The sequence below is a fragment of the Pinus tabuliformis genome, chromosome 9, assembly GCF_031772625.1.
Source record: "Pinus tabuliformis cultivar Carrire ecotype Pingquan chromosome 9, CPIR1, whole genome shotgun sequence".
Classification (NCBI taxonomy): Eukaryota; Viridiplantae; Streptophyta; class Pinopsida; order Pinales; family Pinaceae; genus Pinus; species Pinus tabuliformis.
Window position 1 is genome coordinate 405382093 of NC_142307.1, and position 13154 is coordinate 405395246.

The window sequence follows — 13154 nt, forward strand, 5'->3', positions numbered from 1 at the left end:
TTTTCTTATGTGTTATGTTATGTTTATATTCATATATTTCAATGCTATGTTGATCCATTGAATAGAGTGATTGGATAATGCTACATAGATGTCATAGATATTTGGCTTGTGTTCTTTGTTTGTGCAGGTTCTAATTATAGAAATCAGAGCTATGGTTGGAGCTGACAAGCCAAGAGGAGAGAATAGCTTGTGGTGGATCACAAGTAAACATATTTACATTCTCTAGTTCCTCTACGGAGAACTTTATAGTCTTTTCTTTTTGTTGTTCTAGAACAGGTTGTTAGGTCTAGGGGGATACTTATGTCCATAGTCGTAGATTTTGTATAACACCTATACTATCCAAGTGAAAATCATCTCTAGTATCTAGTTCAATCCATACAATGATGCCCGTAGGTGAAAAAATCCAATTTGCGCACACACATAATTAACCATGAGCATTTACTAAGGTATTTTCCCAAGGTTTTTTATGGTTTAGAGTCGAATTGAGTTTCTACACACTCTAGAAGGTGATCAAGTCAAAGATAATGAGGATTAGGGTTTTGTATTGATTGCATATTTCTTCATTGATAAAATGCCAAAGTTTGTAGTTGAAGGGGTTATACTGAGAAAGAATGTGAGCTTCAATATTGCAGATAGAGTGAAAACCATATATCATATTTGTAGTAATATTGTAGACATGTTGAGAGTATTGATGGAGAATAAATTATTAGAATTTGTATGCAGATTACAATATTAGGTTGTTTCTGATATCGAGAATAGAGTAATGCTATAGTTGTTGGAGTTGAAAATCAAAGATAATATTACTAACAATGTGTTACAGAAATGATTAGTTGAGCATGTCATATATTGTTGTAGAAATCATACGTTGTATATATTGCTTCTTGTTGTTGATGTTGTAGAGATTTATATATGCTACCATGGATGTATTTGTATGTTCCTATTATCATGTGTTGATGATGTTGTGTTGATATATTGGTTGAGTTTGTATTCCAAAGGTTGATTGTGTTGGAGAGGGTTGTGTTGTAGATGTTGGTATTTAGTTTTTAATGATCTTATTCTCTATATGGGTCTAGTATGAAAATGGGATGAAATTAGGCCCCAAATTTTGTATGAGTTTATAGAGTGGATCCAATACGAAATATTGTGAAATAAGGTCCATGAGAGGAGCTTAAAGGTTGGGGCCTTTGGTGAGGCAAGTTTTGAATTGCATATCTAGGTTATAGCAACATCCTTTAGGTAGTGGTATGAGAACTTGGGAGTGGTTATTAGGGCATCTAGCATGTGGTGGATTGAAAAGTCATGGGAGTGATGGCTTCTAGCATATGGCGGCCTACAAAGTTCATACAGATAGTGGCCTAGAGAATGTAGTGGCTCATGTGATTGACAAGTTGTGGATTGCACATTGGTGGTGGCTAATGATCATATGTAAAAGAAAGATTTTAATTAATAGAATAAAAGAGAAGAAAAACACCTGACGACAATTTTGTCCCTTTGGATTTCCACCTAACATTTGGTGTCTCTATGTGTGGAGATGTGCTTTGATGTGTTGCTGATGGTTATTTATTAATTTTATATATGTTCATGTGGTTTAATTGTTTATATTTATATATTCTCTTATACTATGTTGTTAATGAATGAATGAATCAGGGTTTGGGAAAAGAAAGGAAAAATTTGGTAAAAATTGATCATAGAGTACAAATATTAAATCACCCCCCCCAGTATTGTTCACACTTCCAACATGTAATGGAGCATTCATAAAACTAATTTTTTGGTCCAATGACCAATGGCTCATTGGACTAAAGCCTTAGAAAAATCAGTGAAGATGTTATCAGAAGATATTATCGACATGTATTGTTCTAACTAAGACCTCAATCCAAAGGCATATTTTTTTCATGTCCTAATGGCCTATAAATTTTCTCCTTTATATTGGAGTTTAGTCATTGTGACAATTTATTGATTTTCTAATGGATGATGGATAGGGTTCCATTTTCACTAATGGGTGACTAGATATTTAGCCCATTTTTGTTTCAAATTACATATATCCCTCTAGTAGTATGATAAAGGAACTGTCCTTTTCTCATAAGATTTATCTAGGTATTTCTATTTAGAAAGTTGATCCCATTGACCAAACTTTGTCAATAATCCAAGAAGTAGAGTACAAAGTAGAAGATGCATTTTTTCAAAGATCAAAGTCATAAATCAACATTATTATTGTCACTGTAAACCCAAGTTCTACAAAATTATTGTAAATGTTTCTTGTATGACTATGAAACCATGTAACAACACCTAGGTAAGCCTATGATTTTTTTAAAGGATTTCATCCTATGGGGATTTTTAACCTCCCTGAATTATGTATGTTTGTAAACATGCATATTCAACATAGTTTTTCTCCTAGTTTAACCCCAAATCTCGGGTGGAATTCACTAACAAGGTCTTAGGTTAGTCCTAGTGTTTATTGAGTCTATGTATTTTTCATATTAGATCATATTATGTCATGGAATTGGGTAGTGTCTTAAGGCTCTATGTCTAAATGTGTATTTCCCCTTCTAAGGTTTGAATTAACTTGTAATATCTTGATGTAAAAATATTTTAGTGCATGGTTACCCATAACCAAACACCATGGCTAAGTGGAAAATCATCAAAAAATTCATGGGTCAAAAAGGAATTAATTTTTGTAAGTCCTCCACCAAGGGAAAAAATGATTTTTGAGGAAACTTTAACCCCTTGGGCTTCGGTGATTAAGTCAAAGTGAGTTTTTTGAGGATATTAGTCCAAAATATTATTTTTGAATTACTAAAAAAAGGGTTTTAAGAGAAATTCGAATTTTCCCTCAAAAATAAAAAATCAACAGTGGAGATAAAGTTATTTTCAAAGGAAGATCAATGGATGACATTATTTTGATGAGGATGAAGCCAATTAGTCTTTATTTCCACTTGGAGGAGTTTTTTTCTCATTTTCTATATAAGGAAGCTATGAAGCTCCTCATTTCTTCATTGGATGATGTAATTTTGTAATGCATGTGGTGAGCCTCGCTCTGCTGGAATTGTATTTCCTATAATAGAAACATTTTTGGGTTTAATTCATGGTGTTCTTTTATTTACTAATCTATGGTATGTGCTAGTAAATTTCCGTGCTCTATATTATATGTCCTTCATCATTGTTATTTCATTTGTTGCAAGGCAAAACATTTATTGGTATATGTATCTTACCTTAGGTGTTGGGTTTATATTTACACCCATGGATCTGAATCTCTCATGATATAACAATTCATATTTTAAGTTTGAATAGAGATTTACAAGTATGCTAGCCCTTAGTCTCCAAGTTCACAAACTATGGGAAAGAATCGACCATGTTTGGATTCTAAGCTTTCATTTTGTAGGAGGGTTTGGGTTGGTGACCCATTTACATACATCGTTCATTTTAAAATATCTCAAAACATTAATCTATTTCTCTTGTGCTATAATGGAATTTACATGTTATTAAGGGTAACCTTTATTTTGTAAATATTGTAATTATTTGTAAATAGTTTTTCTAATCCTTGTTTTTTTTCTTTCAAATATAACCCATTCATTTTTGCATAGAATTTGGAGTTTGGGGCTTTAAATTTTTATTTTATATATTGGGTCTTTGGGATCTCCATTTTTTCATTTATGCAAGTGATAGGTCAAGAGTTTGAAGCAATGATTGATTTTTGGGATATGCATTCAAGAGCAGAAGGTTGATCTAGGCCCTAGAGGGTAAGATGTAGCCTTCTAGCTCCCAAAAACCCAATGTCCAGCTGAATAAAGGAATACAAAACCATTGTAGGATGGTTTCATCAAATTTTTGAGGGGTTTTCTTTGTTTCCAAGGACCTAAGTCCCTTTTAGGGTAGCCACAAGCCCTAGGAGGGCTTTTCTCCCTTAACCACAGACTCTAGGAGCCTTGTTGGCCTAGTGGCAACATTTTAGGTCTAGTCGCAACCCTTTGGGTCCTCCAAACCCTAGTGACAACCTTATTTGGGCTTCTAGACCCTCAACGTAGACCTTATTGGTCTTTATTTCTTAGCCGCAATGATTTTTTGGCATATTTGTGGGGTTTTCACATCTAATTTAACACTAATATTTATGGTTGAAGGCATACAATAATTTTGGAAAATATTTGTAAATGTTTTCTATCATCTTGAGCCATAAATATTGGGTTTCCTTACTAACTATTTGTTTTTTGGACTTACTAGCCTCTGTGGCAAGGGTTTCAAGGCTTATAAGTGCTCAACAATCCATCAACCGACCATTTAATCCCTAGCTTCAGTCATAAGAGGGATGATCTATTTCATTTCAAGGATAATCATTATGTTTTAGGTGTTTCAAGGTGTTCTAGCCCATTGGAAGGTCAACTAGCCATCAAACTAGGCCTCTAGCCTCTAGCCACCAAACTAGGCCTCATACCCTCCTCACTATTTTGCAATCAAATATGAAGCATTCAATTTAATAGTGGTAAAATATGGTCCAAACACTTTAATAATCTCTAAAATACATTGACATAATTATATAATCATTTCAAAATTTACCTCAAGTAATAAGGAAGACTTGTGTCATTTATCCTAGGGTGTCTAAAGTGATTTTCAAGGTATGATATATAATTTTCTGAGTCTGATATGCATGCTACAACAATAAGGGAATACCTTAAGAAGCATCAAAAATCCATAAGAATTAATTCTCTTAGCTCAAGGTGTTCCTTAATTTAATTTTTTCCTCGTATGCAAATGATAAGTGGGTTTCTCTTGTAATTTTTGTTGGGTTGATCAACAAGCATAAAAGATCATTGTACTTCTAGCATTTTATATCCTCTTGCATTTACATAGTGCATTTCACTTCTATAAGTCGTTATTGGTAACCTCGTCTCAAGAAGATTAACTTGACATTGGCATTGTATTGATATCACTTATTTGGTAATGCTCTTGTGAAGTAATTAGAATACTCTTATATCCTATTTTTTCTAATTGATACGTGACATAAGGAATTGGTTGCTCATTGGACAAGAATATCATCTTTCTTAACATCATTGTGATCAAAAGACAATTTTGTGATATCACCTCCTTTAGGTAATGTTGTAATCAAAATTGTGATATTCACAATTACTAATTTTGTTGTGAAATCATCTTGCTCCATTGGTGTAGTTAATCATTTGGTTTTAATTTACATATCAATTTGTTAAAGGATTGATTTGAGCACTTGTTATCCCAATATTTCTAATAAAGTGATTTATATTTGGGCACTCTAGTGATCTTGTTTCATTAGCACATTGTTTTGATTTAGATTGTTCCTTATATTGATCTCTAAGAACTTTGCTTATGCTCCTGTATTAAACATTATAGCATCTAATACTAATTAATTTAACTTAAAATGCTTATGAGGCAATTTGATAATATCATTTAAGTAAAGCACACATAACTTGCACTTCATCATGGGATTGTGCATTAATTAATTTACCTCCAAGCATAAGCTTGGTTTAAAGAAGATATGACTACCTTTCTCACACAACTTGCGAAGTTTAGACCCTCAGTTTTGCTTAACACGGTGACCTTGCATTAGCAGTGCCATAGCCCTTGCAACACTAGAGGCATTCGGGTGGTTAGAACTCTAGGGCAGGTATTGTTAATAAGGCCATAGCCTTCTTCCCTTGGGTTTCTCTCCATAACCTACATTTGAGACCGACTTCAAAATAATTGAGAGAAATGATTTACTTAGAATAGACATTCAATCTAAAATTAAATAATATCTTGCATTTCACTTATTCCTAGGTGTCACATCTCATATGTGATAGTTTTCATCCTAGTAAAAATTGTTCATCTGGTAACTTGGAAATTAATCTATATTGTGCAAGTAATTTGACTCTTAAGACACCAGTCTCTAATCAATAATTTTGATAAATCTAATAAAGTTGTGCTAAATAATTAAACTTGCCAATAATATTTAGTGAAGTTGTTAGGCCATTCAGTTCTATCTTTTGAAATCATCATTTCATCCATAGGGACTACCCCTCTTAGCCTTCTGTAGGGAAACAACTTAAATGAAGAGGCTTGGGATCAAAGTGACAAACCCTACCCTAAGCATTATCATATTCATGTATACAATTTGAGTGACAACAAATCCTTTAGAAAAACTGTTCTATCATTGCTAGTTTGGGTTTCAACTTCCTAGATAGGAGTTTATACTTCTTCTATTTGAATTTCCTCATCAACATACATAATTTCCTCTTTAACGATATATTGGTGTTTCAACATCCTTGTAAGTGACCTGTGAGGGTGTTGTAAATCGCTCATATTCTTCTAGATATTTATCCACTTGTGCTAAATTTTCTAAGTGCTTCACACTATTATCTACCTCAACCATTCCTTTTTAAATTCTAGTGAATGAAAACTTTGTGTGCCCCATTGACATTCATCCTCTAATTCAAAGGGAATAAATTGAGTTACTATTTTTGTGACCATTATATTCTCTACTAGTTTTTGTGTCACAAAAAGGGTATCTTTTCTTCCTTGCCTTTTGCTACTTTTGGTGTCACAATGGAGGTTTCTTCTTTTTCCACACTCTTTCTTGGTTCTTGTGTTTCTATATAAATTTCCTCTCTTATCCTTCTACTTGTTCTTATGTTGCAAAATGAGTATTTTCGTATTCCTTCCATTCTTCTATTTCTAGTGTTTGTTACAACCTTATCTACCACTCCACTATAGTGAGAGAGACCCTAGTTCAACTTACCTCAATTGTTGGTTAGAATGCATCCCATTTTACCCTTGATTTTACTTATATGGATCTTACATAAAAGTTATTATATGTTATAGGGATCAAACTACATAATTCAATAGTTTTTCATAATTATTTTGTTACAATTTCATAGTTATGAAATAAGAATTATTTCATGACGCAGAAGTGTTCCGAGTGAGTTGGAAAAAGATCATAATTAAGCATGAAACTTTTTCATGACTCATAGTTGGTTGACTCACATGCCATCAAGTCTTTCCATGACTTGTATCGACCCAACTCATACGTTATCAAGCCTAACTTTGTATGGACCTAAGTGTCTAGGTACATCCTCATGAGTCTAAGAAAGGCCTATATAGTGATATCCTCTCAAGAAAATAGGAGGTGATAGAGAGTATTTATCAGTTACTCTAGTGGATTTCTACTAGAAATTCCTTTAGATGTGAGATGATCATAGCCTTACAGTAAGTCAAGGGAGAAGTCATATTAAGGATTGATGATGAGAGTAGCTATATGCCAAGGTATAAAGTTTATCTCCCATTTTGATTAATAAAAACATTTATGAATTATCCCCATATCTTTTAAGTATTTTCATATATATATGTAGCTTTGATTATTGTTTGTACATGCTAATATGCCCTTTGGGGAAGAAAAAGAATGTTTGTTTGACTATGCTTGTGTTTAGGGGCTTGGATCAAGGATTTAATAGTAGCATATTCAAGTGGAATTAGGATATCTAAAGGTGTATTCAAGATCCACAATCTTTACCAACATGTGAGGGATTAGGTATGCATGCTTTTTCTCTCTCGATAAGATGTTTGGTATGTACTTGCTTTGAATGTTGGGAGTTCATGTACACTATGCCACACATTTCTTGACATATATAAGGGAAAGATCCATGGATAAATCAATTCCTTACATCCTAATAATTTGTTGATGTAACAGAACTAGAAACTCCTTTGGGATTCGTATATCCCTAGTTTTTGGTTTCTCTTTCTAGAGTATTAAGTTTTGAATTCTACCTATTCTTGAGTCTTTCTCTATCTATTTCGACCTTTTCTAGTTCGGTTACAAGATAAAAATTTCTTTATATTATTTAGGTATGAGTTTGATTTTCCTTTAGATCTCAACCTTGGGTGTTGGTCAACCCCTGTTATCCATTTATAGAGTGACCTCAAGGCTTGGTCACTTGCTAGTTATTCTCCTTCTAGAAACTGATCCCTAGTCGCCCACTATCTAGGAGCAACTGCCTATGTAGATTTATCTTTTGGTAGGGTTTCCTTCAATCCATATTACTAGGGCTCTAGATATTTAATTATATGTATATTTCTTATCTGATCTTCTTGTGATATAGTCAAATTGGATTTGTATTGGTCTGATCTATTTACTTGTTTCCAATTTTGGTTTGTTTTTTAAAGATTGCATTGTTTGTTTAATTTCTTTTGATATTGATTGTTGTTTATTTTAATTTTGTAACATTGTAAGCTTGACATGAGTGGTGAAGTGAATCTTTATGATATGTTTTCTTTTTTGGTTCATAGATAAATCCAAGTTTTGTGGCCTCTCAAGACTTATTTCCTTTGTCTAGGGTTTGGATTTCTTTCCCATGTAGTTCATTGTAGGTTTATGTTTGCTTTCTTCCTACATTTAACTATAAATTGAAACTTCCTATGGTTTTGAACTTATTGTCTATCCAAGTGTGATAAGCCATAGTTCATAAATTTTCTTTCCAAAGCCTTAGCTTCTTCCATTTGAGTGTTCATTGGTGCTCTTGCTTTAGCATTGTTTAACAGTATTTTTCCTTTTTATCACAAGTTGTTTTATGGGTTTATTATTTTTTGAATTTGGTGAATTTAAGAGTGATTATTGAGAGTGAATGTAAGGCTTTATTTATTTCTTTGAACAACGAAAATATCTCCTCTACCCTTCGTTAGATATTTTTCATTGAATTGCAAATGAAAAATTGCACTTCATTTAGCTTGCATTAGGATTTCTATTGAGTATTTTTCACACAATTTCATTTTCACTTCATACCCTTGCATAATTTACTACCATAAAATAATGCATAATAAAAATTTATTACACATTTTTTTGTTATAGAAAACCAACAATAGCTTATGGTTTTAAGCCCTAGAGTAGGGTTTGGAGAGGAAACTCTTCAAGGCTATCAAACTAAAATTAGATCTACTAAAGATTTTAAATCCAGTTTCACTTTAGATACTTGCTTAAAATATTCTCTCACAAAGGAGTTAAGCATGTGATCATATCGGGAATTGGTGGAGTGACATCCCTGCTCTCAAGCTACTGGCGTCCAGAATTGTGCGCCTTACAATGAAATGTGTTTGAGAGGTGTACAAATTGCTTTGAGAAATATCTCAAGAGGTTTCGTGCTTAGTTTTCTATTGTAGCGGCTACAACAACCCACCAATTTTTTTCCTATGCTTCATTTTGGAGCCTCCCTCCTAAATCATAACAACTTATATCGCACTGACCTAGGTACTTGTGCTTTCATTAAGCTTTATTTTTTGATTTATGGCTTGTGTTTTCTTACTGGCTTTGTTGTCTAACCACAAGCCGATCTATTGACTTGGTTTCAAGCCAGTTCGAGAATTTCCTTAGTAAGTTGCACAATCCTTGAGGGCAACCAGCCTTTCTCTCAGGAATTGTGTAGTTCGAGCCAACAATGAGCTTTCATCTCTAGAATTTCGCAGACCCAGATAATAGTCTACCTTCAGCTGGGAAACTACACAGAGTATGAGAGATGTCCAGAGCCACTCAGCCAAGAAATTGCGCAGAATATTTTCCCTCGTTAGTTGCCCGATGCATGTGATGGTGAGTTGTCCAGTTCTTCCTAGAAATGTGAATTCTCCCTGAGAATGCATGGAAGATTTTCCAAAAAAAGAAAAAAGAAAGAAAAAAATTCAAAAAAACATCCCTAGAAAATAGGGATCTATTTTTAGAAATCTAGAGGTGGCGCTTGAGTTATTTTGCAAACCACCACCAAGTGTCGTTTTTCCCTAGATTTTTTTCTTTCACGTCATAAACCCTAAATCCATCCAATATATTTAATGGAATTTGTTAGAGCTCATTTTAAAATTTGATCTTGGAGCTTTAGAATTCCCAAGGAGATCTAAGAACCTTCAACACAATCGTTGCAGCTTTTCTGGGTAAGCCTTACTTTTCTAGTCTTTTGTTGTTTTTTCTGTCACTTTTGTTTTCTTGGCTTGTGAGAATGTTTTATTGAATGACCACTGGAATTTTGATTTGTTTTAGCTTGTAGAAGTGTTTTTTAAGGTTTTCATTTCCTTTCCCAAGTATCACATGCATTACCCAATTTCTGCACTAACAATCGTCATTGTTTGCATGCATCATCATTCACTTAGATTTGTACCAACCATCACTCCCTCCTTCAAATCTACTCATATTCATGCTCCCATTGGGTAGATATGGGATTCCTTGGCTTAGATCTTTCTCCTCCTCGGCATGCGCTTCACATTTATGGATCTCAAGGCTTTGCCTTGGCTCCAAAAATTATGCAAAGGCTTCCAAGGCCTAGCTTCAACTGTGCACTAAATAGTGCCAAGATCCAATCCTGAGCCTTGGCCACTGGGATTACACAATGCACATTCCCAACTAGCCCAAGCCAAAATAAATTGCACATTGTGTAGTTCCAGTCAACAGCACCTCCCATTGGGATCTGGGACTGCACAATGCTTAGAACCAGCTGGAAGTTGGTCATCTCTGAGAGCCAGAGTTCTGCAATTCTTCCCAGCAGTTTCCTACTTTGTTTCTTGGTATGTTCTTGAAGTTATTTTGGTTTCAAGCTAACATTTGCATGCCATGAGTGTCCCCTTTGTCTCCAAGTACAACAGTTGTTGAGAAGCTCTCAAGCAATACAAGTAACATGGATTTCAAGAAAGCTTCATCAAAGGATACTGTCGAGAGTAGCACTAGAGAAGCAATTGAGCAGGTGTTAGTGAATTTTCTAGTCTATGAAGACACTCAGTTGTTCATTGAGAAGAGCATGAAGATAACATCATAGGAAATCAAGGATATATTTGTAGGGAACTTTAAGGAATATCTAGAAGATCAGTAGGTTTATGTCAATATCCATTAGTCAGGCTTACATAAGGCTGCATGTAGGTACCCCACCTTCCCATGTGAAAAAATCACCCACTGGATTATCTAACACACAAATCTTGAGGCTATGACATTGAGAAGTGCCAGTGAAACACATATTTCTACCTTCGGGATGAAGAAATATCATTATATGTATCACTTACCTCAACCAGTGAACCACATGGATGCACTTTTCTATTCCACATACAACTATGTGAACACCAGAGACATCATAAAGCATTGGGTGAAAGAGTATTTGAAGTTTAGATTGTCACCCACTCATGTTTACAAGGCCGAGTCACTCAGAAATGCCTACCAACTCTTGATCACATTTGCATGTCGATTGTACAGTCAAGAGAGCATGAATACCTTTCCACAGAATTGGGTGGTTGTGTTGGATCAGTTGGTCAATGATGGAAGGCCATTCAACTGGTCGGATCTGTTGGCTCTTCAGTTGAAAATCCATGTGACTAACACCCTAAATCCTCCTAAGGATAATCATGCAAGATACTACATGTTCGTGTATCTACTTGATGTAATCTATGCCCAACATCATTTTCCTGGCATGGGTTGGATATGGACACCGTCAAAGATTGTCCTCAACATTTAATGCAAGTTGATTTCTGATTGAAGCTACCGAGGAGTAATGGAAAGGCTAACTAAACATTTTATTATCATAATGTACAAGTTTATCTTTGAGTAGGATCCACCTTGAATGTCCCAAGAAGCGACGGAGGAAATACTCAACATTTCAAATTGGTATGCCTCACCCGATGGCACTTTCATCAGGATGTTTGGTAGAGAGAAGGCTCTGCATGTTCTACCAATGTTTTCCATGGACAACTTGGTCATGCAAGAGGTTGCATATCACATCTCCATAGGATTAGAGCTTGAAGGATGCAGATGCCAAAGCTAAGAAAATAGAAAATTTCGAGTTTGGCACCAAAGGCTATCACCCGTACAATCCCCACACTATTTGCAAGAACCACTCTCTGAAGGTGTACTTTCCGTGGATCCATGGGATATTTCATTTGGCAGAGGAGGACCCTTAGAGGAACTTTTATTACTCCTCCAAGCTTAATGAACCAAATAGTATGGCCACAACATGGAAAGTTTCTCTACAGGTAGTAGCACCACAGGAAGCAACAACAACAATATGTAGAAAAATGGCGCAGGAAAAGAGTAAGAGGAATATTTTCGAGAATCCAAAGGTTGAGAAAATCTACAAGCTCAAAGAAGATCCTCTCATTGGGAAATAAGCTTTGGCAGTGGAGGAAAATAGGAAATAGTGCATAAAGTGAACATAGCGAAGGAAGAGAGAAAACAAAAGGCTAGAGGAAGAAGAAAGGAAGTTGTAGGAAACAGAGAAGAAAATGAAAGAAGAAGAAGAGATAAGAAGGAGAGAGAGGGAAGAGAAGCAGAAACAAGAAAAAGAAGAAGGGAAAGGTGCAATTTAGAGAAAATTGCACCCATATAGGTTGAGGAGTTAGAACAACTAGCAGATGAAGAAGAGGGTGAGCAGATGTAGGATCAAGAACTTTTTCAACATATTGAGAAAATAGTTAAAGAAATGGACATGGAGTTGGCACAAGAGCCACAAGACCAAGATACATACCTCATTTCCAGAGTACCCAAGGTCACCCTGCGGTATCCACCACCTCCAGTATCAGAACCAGTCCCAAGCGACCAAGGAGAGGCTATTATCCTTGATGATGATTTGGTGATGGACGTGTACAATCTATCATTTGATTATTTGTGGCAAAAGACTGTACAGGCGCAGAGAAATAATTTCCTGGATAATCACACATCACCTGCATTTGTAAAGGAAAGGCTGATAGTGTCAGATGTTAGAAAACATCTAGCTTCAATGGTCAATGCCACTATGTCTTATGTAGGAGCCACGAGCTCAAATTTCAAGTTCTTGTTAGTAGAGAATGAATAGATGGCAAAGAACTTGCAAGAAACTAGGCAGAAGGAAGAACAATCTGCAAGATCCGCAATGGAAAAGATGAGGAAAGCGATACTTACTAAAGTATCAACTCTTGAGGCCACCATGTAGAAACTCTATGACATATTTTCCACCATGCATAAGGCGGTTGCCCATCTATATGGTTTTTGGTAGTGGAGCATAAAGATTGTCCAAACTCTCAAGGACATAGATGCTGCTATCATCCATGTGCAATAATAGACCACGAGGTACAAGGGAGCCTCGCTTCACTTTCCCAAGATGATGAAGCTGCAGGCAGATCTTAACAAAGAAAGGATCCAAAAGTTGATCAAGAAATATGAGCAC